The sequence below is a fragment of the Sebastes fasciatus genome, chromosome 14 (genome assembly GCF_043250625.1).
Source record: "Sebastes fasciatus isolate fSebFas1 chromosome 14, fSebFas1.pri, whole genome shotgun sequence".
Lineage (NCBI taxonomy): Eukaryota > Metazoa > Chordata > Actinopteri > Perciformes > Sebastidae > Sebastes > Sebastes fasciatus.
In genome coordinates, this window is record NC_133808.1 from 6,818,339 (window position 1) to 6,832,121 (window position 13,783).

The following is a 13,783-nucleotide window of genomic DNA, read 5'->3' on the forward strand; positions in this document are numbered from 1 at the left end:
TGTGAATTATCTATTTTATAAAGGGGAGTAGAGATGTATTAACTGCAAACTGAGATACAGAGTATGAGGCCTGGAACAAATGATTATAGTTAGGGCGTTTTAATAAGGTGCAATGTTTTGACATAAAGCATGACTTCATCAGATTAAGTTTAGGTGCTCTTAAAGCTGCAAGTGTAATTGTGCGCTCCAGACCTCTCCAGGTTCTGTCACAGTTGTGTTGTCTGTGAAAGGTGCTCTATACGATATCCAGAGCATTAATATAGCATCATACAACTATTGTCTATGTAAAGATATAGATCAGTAATGTCTACCTGAGCAGAGAATGAAGTCACTCTCCCTCTGTGTCTTGTAATCCAAGCTTTTCTTTGCTTTGTTTTAAGGCTGTCAAACTTAACACGATAATAACGCAAATTTTTTTCTCCACTAATTTCATTAACGCATTAAGGTAACTTGAAATTTTTAATTAACATCTTAAAAATCCGATGGGCCCGGGCACTAATCGATCTTTCGGAGGTTGTAGCGGGGTAAGATGTAGATGTACTTTCACCCAGGAGACCCGTATGAAACAAACAATGTGTAATTGTTGTTGTGTTTAGAACCTCAAGTTTCACTTTTCAAATGTAGTTGTTTTAAGCCAAAACACAATCTTTTCCCCTAAACTTAACTAAGTGGTTTTGATGCCTAAATCTAAAGAAGTTGTAGTTTTGTTGCCTAAACCTAAACAAGCTGTTTTATTTATGTTCAAAACATAAAATTTCTTTCACTTTTACAACATAGTAAGGCGTAGTAGGCCCCTACTGACCCACATCTATGAGCTTCACGACTGATAACGCACATTTAATGAGCTGATAACAGTTGAATCGGATAAAAACGTATTTGATAGACTTAGAAATTGTCCTTGTTAATACTTTTCAAAATCAGTTCAATATAGTAAAGTAATACATCTGATTTAGAGACACCAAAAACAAGGTGCAGTCATTTAAAGGTCACATATTATGCTCATTTCCAGGTTCATAGATGTATTTTAATGTTGCACTAGAACATGTTTACATGCTGCAATGTTCAAAAAACCCTTTATTCTTCTCATACTGCAGCCTGAGTCTGCCTGCCTCAGAGCCTAATTCAGCCTCTGTCTGAAAACCACTGATTCACAGCCTGTCTCCTCCCACTCTGCTCTGATTGGTCAGCGTTTTCTGTCAATCAAACTTCCTCAACAACAACAGCGTCACCCTCCCCCTCCCTCCCGGAGAAGCTCTGGAGAGAGGAGTGGAGGGAGAGGCAGCTAGAATAGAGCTTATAAACCACTTTAAAGTTTATAAACCAGAAACTTCACCCAGCGCACGTTACCGGAGGAATCTGATCAGAAATCGGCGACACATGATGAACATCTGCGGTCCAGATTCCAGGTTTTCCTGACGGTTTCTCTCAGGTAAATAATACTATTTATAGCTCTGTTAGTTAACTCAGTGTTTACCTCATGCATCAACTCTGTAAACCGTAAACATACACTCTGTTTTACGTCTGTCTTTACAGATCCATCTGTGAGAAATGACCGACAGAATCATCCCAGAGGAGAGCAGACAGCTGAGAGCAGACAGCTGAGAGCAGATGGCTCTGTTTACATGGAGATACAAAGCTAACCCGTTAGCATGTAGCTACATGCTAACGGGTTAGCTACATGCTACCGCTATGAGACGGTGTGTAAACACAGCGACCATCAGGGTGGAAAATAGAAGATGTGAAACAGTAGTCAGTTCATTATTTCTGCTAAAAGATAAATGTATGGAAGATCAGAGTAATGGTATATTATTTACAGTAGTAGCTGTCTCTGTGTTACCATGACTACAGACCACCGGAGCTTAGCTTACCATAGTTTACCAGAGCTGAAAGACTTTCTCCTGTACCATGTCACATAACTAACTAACAGGTGAGATGATTACAAATGCTGTGAATAATTAATATTGTCATCTGTCAACTCAAATAAAGTTTGACTGTGAAACAGAAATGTGTTGTGTTGCTTACAAGTCACTATTTACTACCTGTACTCTGCTACATGCATGACATCAAATATATATAATATATAAATATCATCTGTTTAAACAGTGTAATTACATAAAGCCTTTGTGAAAGAACATGTTATATTTAGATAATGGGAGTACATGAAGCCTGTTCTGCTGGTTCTTGCAGACTTTGCTCAAGTTAGGTTGAGGAGGAGAGACAGTGACGCGCTGTGGGGCGGGGTCAGCTACTGAAGGTTCTCTCTGGTTCGACCAGGAAACCCTTACATGGCTTGCATTTCTCTAATGACGTCAGAAGAGAAGGAAAAAAAGCGATTTTTTTTTCTGCACCCATTTCTGGACAAACGGAGGAGGAGAAAAAGAGAGAGGATGGTCTTTTATGATACTATGGTGGCCTGTAGACACACTGGGGACAGATATTGATGTTTAAAAGACATGGAAAAGTGCATTTTGCATAATAGGTGACCTTTAAATCAGATGTACCTTTTCTGTTGTTTTAATTTAGGTTCAGCGATAGAGTATGCACCCGTGTCATGTTAATGCATCAGGTTCCATGATCAAGCAACTTTATTTCACTATGGTTATGTATTGGCTTTGTTCTTCTTCGTTGTGGCTATTTATTTAAATGTTTTTCATTCGTAGATTTTAAATTTGTGCGTAACCAGTAAAAAAAAAAGCTAATAAATGTTAACGAACCCCACTCTTCACCACTACCATATTCTGCACTAGTCTGCCTGTGTCTCCATCTTACCTATTTATTATTCATTCTGCAATGATGTCATAGTCCATAAGAGGTGGAATATCTGTCAGTCTGAGTTAGACTGCGAAATATGTCTATGTCTACTGGGTGATAAATAGACTGGAAGCAGGTTTCTGTAGAATCGAGTTGGATTGCTACAAAAAAAACCATCCTCCGCCCTTTAGCTACAATTTTAATTCACTTTTTTCTAAAATAATAAATATACGGATTGTCATGTGGACACAATTTTGGATCGGAGCTGTCTGAATACACATGCACAAAAATGCACAAACACGGACTGGGCTTCCATACAGTTGGGATTGAGTTTCACCACGGTTCTACGTGAGAGCCTGCAGAGATGTGCAGCCAAGGCAACGAGAGCAGCTCCACAGTTTAATTGCCTCCTTTTTTGTCCATTTCTAACATTCAGATACTGGAGCCAAATGTGAATGTGAGTGTGCTATTAGGCTCGTATACTCACATCAATCAGCACATGTCCCCAGCTTCTTCTTCTTTTCAACCTGCTTTGAGAAAAAGCATTCTGGAAAAAAAGAAGGAGGAAAGGGGTCAGGGGTTACACACCCATTGCAAACTTCAGATTTCTAGAGGACTGAGGTGATTGGTTTGACCGTACATTCAGTGGTCACTCATTTTACCTTCAGAACAGCCTGAAATATGCACGGTTCTGCCATGCTGAATCAAAGCGACAGTAGGCAGAATGTTTTTGGTATCATTGGGTAAAAATTCCATAATAACCTTTCAGCATATTGTAATTCAAGAGTTCTGAGAGAAAACTAGACTTCTGCACCTCCTCATGGCTCTGTTTTCAGGCTTTAGAAAATCTAGCCTGTGACGGGAGACTTTGGCCAATCACAGGTCATTTCATTGAGAGAGAGTGTTCCAATTGGCTGTTCATTCAACGGAGGCAGCTGTCAATCAATCGCAAACTCCGATCAAACGATCAAACAAGGCAGCTGATCTGAACATGGCGGCCGTATCAAAAACGTTCTAATTTTTCTTGTAGTGTACTGTTTAGCTGTAAAATGAGGAAGTTTGCTCCGGCTGGTGGGCGGTGCTTGGTATTTCCTCAACTGGTCTCAACATGGCGGCCGACCATTTCTCATTTTACAGCTAAACAGTACACTACAAGATGTTTCTGAAAACATTTTATGCAAGAAATAGGCATTACAGTAACAGAATATTGATTCATATTTGATCAGCGCTGCCTAGTTTGACCGTTTGATCAGAGTTGGCGAGTGATTGACAGCTGCTCGGAGACGGCAAGGCTCCAGCTCGGCTCTGATTGGCTGTTTTCCTCCGGTCTGTGAAATCTTGCAGATGCCATCAGGAGCACCGGAAGACACCGGAGGACACAGTGGCACATGATAATTTTTCAGACTACCTGTCTCAAGCACTACTGTCATGATATAGTGACCGTTTTATAAAAATAACTTTCTAAAATCATATTTGCTCCAATTCTACCTACTGCTGCTTTAAACATGTTGAAATTCAAAGCTTTTTATTGCAACTATATACTTAAAATATATATATATATATATATATATTAAAATTTGTATTTAAAAAATAAAACACAGAACCCATACGTAGACTATAAGTTCACATTTTGACTGGCATTGTAACATTCTGACATTGTGTTCACACTTGATGAGTTAAAAAGGACACACATTACTCATAAAGCTTTTATGACTGTGATAGTTGATACAATAAAAACGAGATCTGGAAACATCAATGGCATAAATGTTTCAATTCATGAGTATAGGGTCAGGATTATGTGTTCTTTTTATGCCTGACTCATTGTTTGATAGAAACTGTTGGCTTGGGTTTCAAGTGGCATTTGTGGGTGGCTATTGCAAACCCCGGGACAAGTTGAAAAGCTTAGCTCTTAGGAAATGTCACTCACTCAGACATGAAGTCAGAGTCTAACCAATGAACTCGCAGCAATTCATCATCTGAAGCGTTTCTGTTACACCGCACATGTATTTACTTCATGGTCTGCGGTGAAAAAGAATGGACTCTTGTTCTGCCCTGCCAAGGTGTGTGTCAGTGAGAGTCCGGCTCAGGTAGGCACCCACAGCGTCTCTGACGTGGAGCATTTCACAAGGATTAGGGAAATGTCAAACAATGTAAAGCTATCCCTATAGACAACCATCCATGGGAGGAAAATGTAATTTTAGATTACAAGATAGATCACATCCACATATTCTATAGGGATGATACTGTGATAAATCATGTATGTATGTACTGTACATCTTGATCATTTGATACTGTATCTACATTAAACACTGCAAAACAATTTATGTTGTACCTTTCCATCATGCTACTTTGTATGTTAGAGGGAAATATACTTTTTAGTTTCTTTGCTGATTGAAGATTTTACATGCAAACCACATGGTAGGCTTATTAACCCCTTAAAACTCTGACAGCATGCTGGTGGGCCCAGCCGCTATTCTGTCTTTCAGAGGTTGTTTCAGTGCTGAGTTTTCAAGCTACATGGAAGATACTGGTATCATATGAAGCGCTACGAAGTTACACTAAATTTATGAAGAGGAAAAACTAGCACGGCTATTTTCAAAGGTGTCCCTTGACCTCAAGATATGTGAATGAAAATGGGTTCTAGCGGCACCCAAGAGTCTCCCCTTTACAGACATGCCCACTTTATGATAATCACATGCAGTTTGGGGCAAGTCATAGTCAAGTCAGCACACTGACAGCTGTTGTTGCCTGTATTTGTTTATACATTTTGGTAATTCTGCACCGGTTGCCTGTTGGGTTTGAGTTTGCAATGTTATGATTTGAGCAATATTGGACAATCATGCAATTAATCAGGATTAAATACTTTAATCGATCGACAGCCCTATAGAAAACATGAAGAATTTACATAAAAGTTAGTTAGAAATGTCGCAGGTTATAATTTGGGCATATTTTTTATGCTAAATGCCGTACCTGTGAGGGTTTCTGGACAATATTTGTCGTTGTTTGTTTAGTTAATTGATTTCCAATAATACATATTTACATAAAGCAAGCATATTTGCCCACTCCCATGTTGATAAGAGTATTATATACTTGACAAATCTCCCTTCAAGGTACTAAAGTTTGAGCAGTTAAAAAATGTGTGACTAATTTGCGATTGATCGCGATTAAATGTTTTAATTGATTGGTATTGATTGCCCTAATTGTAACAACTTTTGGGAATAGCACTTTTATTTTGAAGTACCATTAGTGATGCTACAAAACGCAGCTTTACAGTGCAAGCAGCCCGTCGATGCCGGCTCTGTTGGTCATTTGACCCTCCCCTTGCAGGTGTGTTGACTGTAGCAGTCTTTAGAGAGTCTTTTTGCTGCTTGTAGCAGAGACTGAGGAGAAGCTAGCTCGTTCCACAACAGACTGGAAACAAGGACGACACAGAATATACAGTATTCAATTTACAACAAAACTGAAAAAGTTGGGGAAGACACTACTACTACTGTATGCAGTGAAGAAGATCTATAGGCCTTTAGGACTTTTTTTCTCTTCGTCGTTCTCTGCACAGCAGGCCAATGCATACGTTATAAATCATTTTAGTAGCCTGAATAAGCCTGAATTAGATGTATCTGCTATTGCAATGCTTTTAATGTTTTTTCCAATGTTCATTTTAAGCCCTAATAGCTGCAATGCTTCATTTTTATTAAGCTTTAAGAAGTTGTCCTATACTTATTTTCATTAGGTTGCTGTGGTGTGGTGTGAAAATTTGGACCCTGAAGCTCAACCAGTTGGGAACGACAGCATGTTAGCAAGCTGAAAAGCTAATTCATATAATCTTTATGTTTTCAGAAATGCTGCACTTTCCAGTCTGGAAAACCACACAATAATGCAAAGTATTCCTTTTTTCTTTTTTTTTTGACCAAGCCCCCTATGATCCACAATTTTAAATGTTAGAAAGCGGTCATTTAGTCATATCGAGCGTAGCGTTAGTTCAGGCAGGCCATGAAGTCAAGCGCTGCTCATGTGACAGCTGTCGGCTGATGGCGGCCGATCTTAGGCCGGCCAATCAGCTGACGCATCATCTGACAGATCAGCTGATTCCCTTCTAGGCATTCATTGGCAAATTTCATACAGGGCGCCTTATTTAAGCTCCTTCAACCTGGCCACCTGTGCTGCTTCTTCTACAAAGCCGCTCGCAACCCACCTCCACCCCACCACCTCCTTTAATAATGTGTGTGACTAAACCAATATCATTCTGTGTTATTGATGCTGGCTCTGTTCTGCACCCGGGGGGGTCTTTGCTGCTGCTCTCCCTGCCTTTGGCTTTCCATGTGTGCACATGGAAGGGCAAGGAGGAGTGCTCTCCTTGTCTCATGCTACCACGTAGGCTCGTGGATCCACGTATGCGCGTGGATGGGCAGGGAGATCCCAGAGCAGAGCCATACCGCCAAATATAAATGTATATATTACTGCATGTAAATAAAGTTCTTTGACTAAAGTGGTCCTGACTGAACTACAATTAGCCACAGATGTGCATGCCATTACTGGGGTGGCTGGAGTCTCATAAAAACTGTGGTTATAATCTGTAGATGATCAGTCGTATAACTTCATTTTCCCACTGAGGGTGAAATCCCATATTGAAACAGGTGTCAAAATATTGCCTAAGTCATATCTCCTCCAGCGCTCATTAAATAACTTCCAGACGAGACCTGCTTGGCAAAACCCTTGTAGTTTTGTAGTGTGAGCTATTACACTGACGGAGCCGTTTACATGCTGGCAGTTAAAACTATGGAAATCCACAGTATTCATATTTCTGGGTTTATATATACTGTATCTCTGATTTATTTATTGTACGTATATAAACATGGTTCACCTTTTCTTCAGCCATATTTTGCCATGACATACAAGCAAGCCTTTGGCTGATAGGGTTTTCCCATGACAGCATGATGTGTACACATTTATTTTAAGTCTGAGAACGCTGCGCTTCCAGGATTTGTGGGGAAGTCCCTCTTTTGCTATATTGGGGTGTGTGTCTGCTTACAGACATACCAAAGCATCGGGGCATTTAATCCTGTCTACCAGTTCAAATAAGTATTGTTGTATGCCAAGCCACTCTTACACAAGTCAGTTTTAATGGGTTCAGTGGAATGTATCCAGTCTACGTGTTACCGAGTGAGTAGCTTCTGTTCGCCGATGCCGAAAGGGACACCAGCTTATTACACGCAAACACAAACATTCCCACTTTGAAAAACTGTCCTCCTGATGCCCTACGGCCTCTCAACTAAACTGAATTTGGCAGGGGTGGATGTATCATTTTGATAAAAAATAATAAAGATGAATTTCTTCAGAAAGCTAAGCGAGTGGTGAACAGCATTTCATGTTTGTTTTTTTGTATTTGCCTTCAGGTCTCTTCTACCGGGGTGGCTTCCACAGTCTCCTCAGAGCCTGTCATCAGCCGTGGGATGTAGAGTTTTTTTAATTTATAACATGAAAAGATTCCATAAGGATTTACCTGGCTTTAGTTAAATATTCATTAGCAGTTACCTTAAAACTAATAGACAATAATCCCTGTAATACTGACTGGTTGAACGCTCCAAATATGTTATACCCCCGATCACACCCATTAGTGATGTCGCAGAGTACTGACACACCCTGGAGTACACTTTTACATCCCTGCAGTGATATGCAGTGTATAGCTTTAACCACAGCAACAAAAACAAGATTTTCAGGCCTGCTACTGTACAGTAGGAGGCGCTTTGAAAAAAAGGAACATATTAAATCTAGAAGCATGTGCACAGAGTCGACTAGTCATCTTTTAGTGCTTTCAAATGGAACTCATGAGCTCATGTTTACAACATGGGAAGTTGTGTACACAATATGCTTGGCGTTCAAGTGGATAAGTCGTGAGAACACCGCTGCTAGGCAACGGCAATATTAATGTTACTGTTGGCATCTAGAAGCCACAGAGGCTAACAATTTAGCAAGCAAGCAAGTAACATAATGCAGTTCTTATATGGACTATTGTCGTGAATACGGTAAACATGACCCCATTGAGAAAACAATGCATTTCCCATAAAACTAAACACTCAATTGTCCTGGTTTTCACCACAATTAAATAATGATAACAATTTTATAATTACATAGACGTTTATCATGTTACACTCATTAATTGATTTGTGCACATGAAATAAAAGAGCCAGCACAGCGCACCGCTGCAGTCTCCATAGAGAGTGATGTTTCACGCTGTCAAGCCACAATTACGCACGGACACAACAGATCTGCTGGTTACGTTTTGTACAGTTTTGAACCACAGAACCCTTCGTGCTTATATGCACATCAAACGTGTCGTTTTGATTAATTATTCACCACAGTTCCTTCGGCGCATCAACAGGCATTTCACTCCGCTTATAACGCTTTCACCCAGTGTCTCCATCCTGGCCAAAATCTCGTCTGAGCTCCATATTTTTAATTATAATAGTCTGAGACTGTGGCGAGCAAAAACTGATAAAATAGAGATGGTTCGGGTTCAAAACTAAAGTTGAAAAATAATTTCCGTAGGCCCAGAACAGGAAAACTCTCTCCAGGACACTCAAACTGACAGTGCGCCACAGGTGCACCACAGGTGCGCCAAGTTAGCCATCCTGATGAAAACGCCTATGGTGCATGCATATTAGCACGTGCCCGCGCGCACAAATGCGCATGGGAACGTGCGCGTGCATGAATGTACAGTACACTTAAGCGTTCCGGTTTGGGGGTCTGAAAATATGGTCACCCTAGAATAGACCCCTGTTCTGTTAAAAAACATGATGACATCTTTTATGGTCAGAGCGTTAAGTGGAGGCCGGATAATTCTCTAAAAATAAATAAATGAAAGCATGGCGGGATTAACAAGTTAGCTAATTAGCCAGCCAGACCAAACAGCAGCCTGGGGGCCAGCGGCAGCACTGTAAAGACAAATTGAGGGCGTATAAATCTTTGAATGCCTGTAGTTAACTATCCTTCATTTAAGTCAGTCAAAAAAAGAGTCGTACAATATCAGTGAAGTGTTTCAGAGATGAAGAGAAAAGGTTGCTAATAGTTGCTGCGGTTAGCAGAAGGCTAAACTACTACTACTATACTAGGAATACATGTAAAGGTTGCAGTAACAGTAACAAAGTAACATTGTTGCCCATTACTTATTCCTTACTGCTTGTCCACCTTCTTTGATACATTAAAATAGCCTCAGGTGTAACCAGCCTCAGCGCACTTAGCCTAAGCTAAGTTAGCCTGTTTACAATGTGTTAGCATGTTATGCTAACAAGCTAACACACTAGCTGATGGGTCTGATGGGAGGTTAAACTAGAGAGTTGGACAAGTGGATATTTGGACCCAATGGGAAAAAAAATCAGGGGATTGCCAAAGTCTTTAGGATTAATCATCTGGATACCATAAAGATTTTCACAGTATTTCACAACAATCCATCCAATATTTGTGATGACAAAACCACCTGACCAACTGGAATTGACATCAGAGTTGTATCTACTCCAACTGTGATTCAAAGTTTTTTCTAAGCCTCTCGTTTTTGGAAAGCTCTTCAAGTAATAGAAAAACGACAATGGGTCATTCAAAGTTTGGCATCCCTTTTGTCACACAACATATATCGATAATATAAACACACATATACTGTATACACAATATATGTATGGCTTTGATTAGGGCCCATGCGTGACACCACACATGGCGCTGATCTGATCGGGAGTGTGCTGGTTGGCTTCAGTTGCATGTTGGACGCCTCACTGCCACTGGCTTGCCAAATCTCTGGGTTTCACTCCTACAAACAGCCGACTTGGGGGATTTGGTTCTCCAGTAATTGTTGTGTGCGATCATCGCTGGGCTCTCCCCTGCTTTTTTGCCGTGCCCAAGTGGCCATTGTTGTGTAATGTTGTTCCCAAGCTGTAATCACAGGCAGATGGCTGCGGGCCTTGCCGCTCGATCATGATGGGGCTTTCCCCATACAAACAAATGAGGTCTCCTCACAAAGAGGTGTGATGTAAGGTGTTTGCTAGGAAGGATGCTTATTTCGGAGTACCGAGACATCCAGATTTTGGATGTTGGGATTTGATACATTGCCATTTGGCTATGAAAATGTTTTGGGGAAGGATATCAGCATAAGACAGTGTCCAGTTTTTTGCTGGAGTGCCAGCTCTTCATGATTTGAATATGCACAAGCATTACGAGAACTGGATACAGCGTTGGAGGCGGGCTCCCATACATTCCTATGAGAGTTGCTAAGTGGCGCATGATGCCAAAATGGCACGAATTCCGAGTGGAAAAGTACCGGACCTCCCGGCGATCTTCTGCATCCATGGGGCCCATGGAGCAGGCGCAGTAGCATCCGCTCGGTCACATGGCTCGGTCACGATGTCACAGCTGTCACACTCGCCTCAGCCTCGGTCTGGGTCTCATTCACATGAACAGAGGAAGGGAAATAACTCTGGATACGGCTATTAGTGCATTTTACAACTTTTAGAACCTAATGATTTAAATAAGGAATATTCAAGAGTTGGTACTGGGAACTTGATTCACCTAAAAAAGCATTCTCCACTGAGTTATAGATCTATCTTTCCCAATGTAAGTCTATGGGAAAAAGTATTTTTGGTCCCAATGGCATCACTTGAAGGACACGGAAGATGTAGTATCGCCGTTTGGCCACTACGAAAATTGGCATCAACGACCGGTGCTCTTCCTGGGGGCTTGTGCACAAGAGGGATTGGTGTCACTCACACCAGTAACAACAACAAAAAATACCCTGCAACCAATGTTATGTTTTTATTTAGTGTTGATCACCAAAATGCATTGTGTGTATCCTTTAGGCCTTCCTCATAAGAAAAAGAACTTGCAAAGCCAATTGTGCAACATTATAATTCATTGTTTACATCTTTTTTCACGCCTGCTAGCCTTTATAAACCATGCCTTTGTTTTGTGACATCTGCTGCCAACTGTCAGTGGATTAGCATGCAATTGTTAGCAAGCATGTGTATCTCATCCCTGCATGCTCCTCTGGCGTGCATATAGTATGTACTATAGCACATGTATATGTCCGTGGTACAAACACACTAGAGTGCTACAGGAAGGAGTCCTAAAACCCGGAAATGAGTTAGGATTTTAGGTCATCTCGAAGTCAATGTTTTTTTGAATGGGTTTTTATTTAGATGCCTGAAATAAGGTCTGTGGTTAACACAACTGAAGAGATTTTAACATTTAGTTTTACAACATAAAATAAATCAATAAATATCCCACTCGTGATTTTTGAAGCCTTTATATGTCTTAAAAAAGGCGGTTGCTAACAAGTGGCTAAATGAGACTACTAAACGTCACCACCCCGACTCGTCCTCCTTTACAGCCTCGTTGTGTATACTCACGCTCATGCCCCTGTGGTGACCGTGTTATAGCCTAACGTTAGCTTTTACTTCTGGCGATTACATTCACAATTGAAAAATCATAAAAGTGGTGTTCATTTGTTAATATTATCTTGCTGAAAAAAACATTTAGGTATCATAAACGTTTGTTTGCCACAGAGTTTATTTTCTGCAATAATCCAAAACCCAATGGAAAAATCCCATTGGCTTTTTGTCAAGGGAACCAGGGCGATGCTAACTTCCTGGTTGGCCTAAAAAATACTTCATCCCTGGAGCACTCTATAGGGACATGCTTTGCAACATTGTTAAGGGATATATTTAAAAAGGGGACCTAGCACAGATCTTACAAACTCATTTTTACAAAAAAAACTAGTGTTCACACTGAATCATTCACAGCAATGTTTGCATCCCTTGTAGTCTATGTTCACCACACACTGGCCTTTTCACTCACGCAGCTGCTCCTGCAGTCGTGTTTGTTAGCTTTGCTGGCCACAAAGCAGGTCAGGTTCGGCTTCAACTGACAAAACAATGAAATGCAATCAAAAGTTGTGGCTTGTAACAATTTATGCATGTGTGGATTCTCACTCAAGCAGAGCTGGAGTTGCTTAAACAGCCATCATCGAGCCCAGAGCCACACGATTCATAGGAGTGCAGGGAACATGTCCCACAGGCCTGAGGGAAATTAGTGGATTTTACCCCGTGCTGGTAAATTAAACTCAGACTGGATGCAAAAAACACATAATAAAAGAAATGACACGTTCGGAAATTTTGATGGCCAAATCAAAATATTTATTCATGATATCTGTGGTGGCAATATGTTTGTGGAGTGATTCCAACACACACACAAGAAGGCATCAGCGATTTCCCCGAAGATGATTGTCTCCTGCCTGAGGAAAAACACTGACCTTGCCAACTCTGTCAAAGTTTCACAACACTCTCACAGCCCCTCTCTCTGTATAACCTTGTTTTTTTTTTTCTACTCATCTCTTATTTCAAGTGCACTCTTGTTTGCTTCTCTTGGTCTCCTCTGATCTTTAAAGGGGACATATCATGCTCATTTCCAGGTTGTATTTTGGGTTTCTACTCGAACACGTTTACATGCTTTAATGTTCAAAAAACACATTATTTTTCTCGTCCTGTCTGTCTGACTATACCTGTATTCACCCTCTGTCTGAAACGCTGCGTCTTAGCGCCTGTCTCTTTAAGAAAAAGCCCAGTCTGCTCTGATTGGCTTGCGAGGTGCACCTTTGCAAAGATAGTTCTCAAGCTGTGGGCAATAAATCCTGAGCCTGCATGTGACACAGGCATACTTGCCAACCTTGATACCTCAAATATAGGGGGGGATTTCAAAACCAAAGCTGATGATCTGGGGGTCTTCCTCCAGAAACATTTGAGTTTCAGAGACTTTGTTTCCTACATTCTGGTGACTTTTAAAGAATGAAAATAACAGAATAATAAGTAAACTGCAACAAAGTTTTTTGTTAAATAGGCCTACTTTTAATTTTATTGTAATTTTCAGGAAAGAAAACTGAATAATTCGCCCCCCCCCCCTGGCGTAAACTTGAGTGCATCTCTGGTATTAAACGGCGAGTGCAGCTCAAACCACGATGCGATGTCGCAAGCTGCTCTCCTCCGCCGGGAAATGA

At 40.8% G+C, this 13,783-nt stretch overlaps 2 long non-coding RNA genes across 2 annotated transcripts in view; both read left to right on the top strand.

Annotated features, from left to right (window-relative positions):
* Positions 1–13,783, top strand: part of LOC141782235 (uncharacterized) — a 493,504-nt gene that overhangs the window by 318,042 nt on the left and 161,679 nt on the right. The gene's annotated exons all lie outside the window — the stretch shown is intronic.
* Positions 13,208–13,783, top strand: part of LOC141782109 (uncharacterized) — a 156,890-nt gene continuing 156,314 nt past the window's right edge. Inside the window, exon 1 of the long non-coding RNA XR_012597043.1 lies at positions 13,208–13,353. This is a non-coding gene — a long non-coding RNA (uncharacterized LOC141782109). The remainder of the gene's footprint in view (positions 13,354–13,783) is intronic.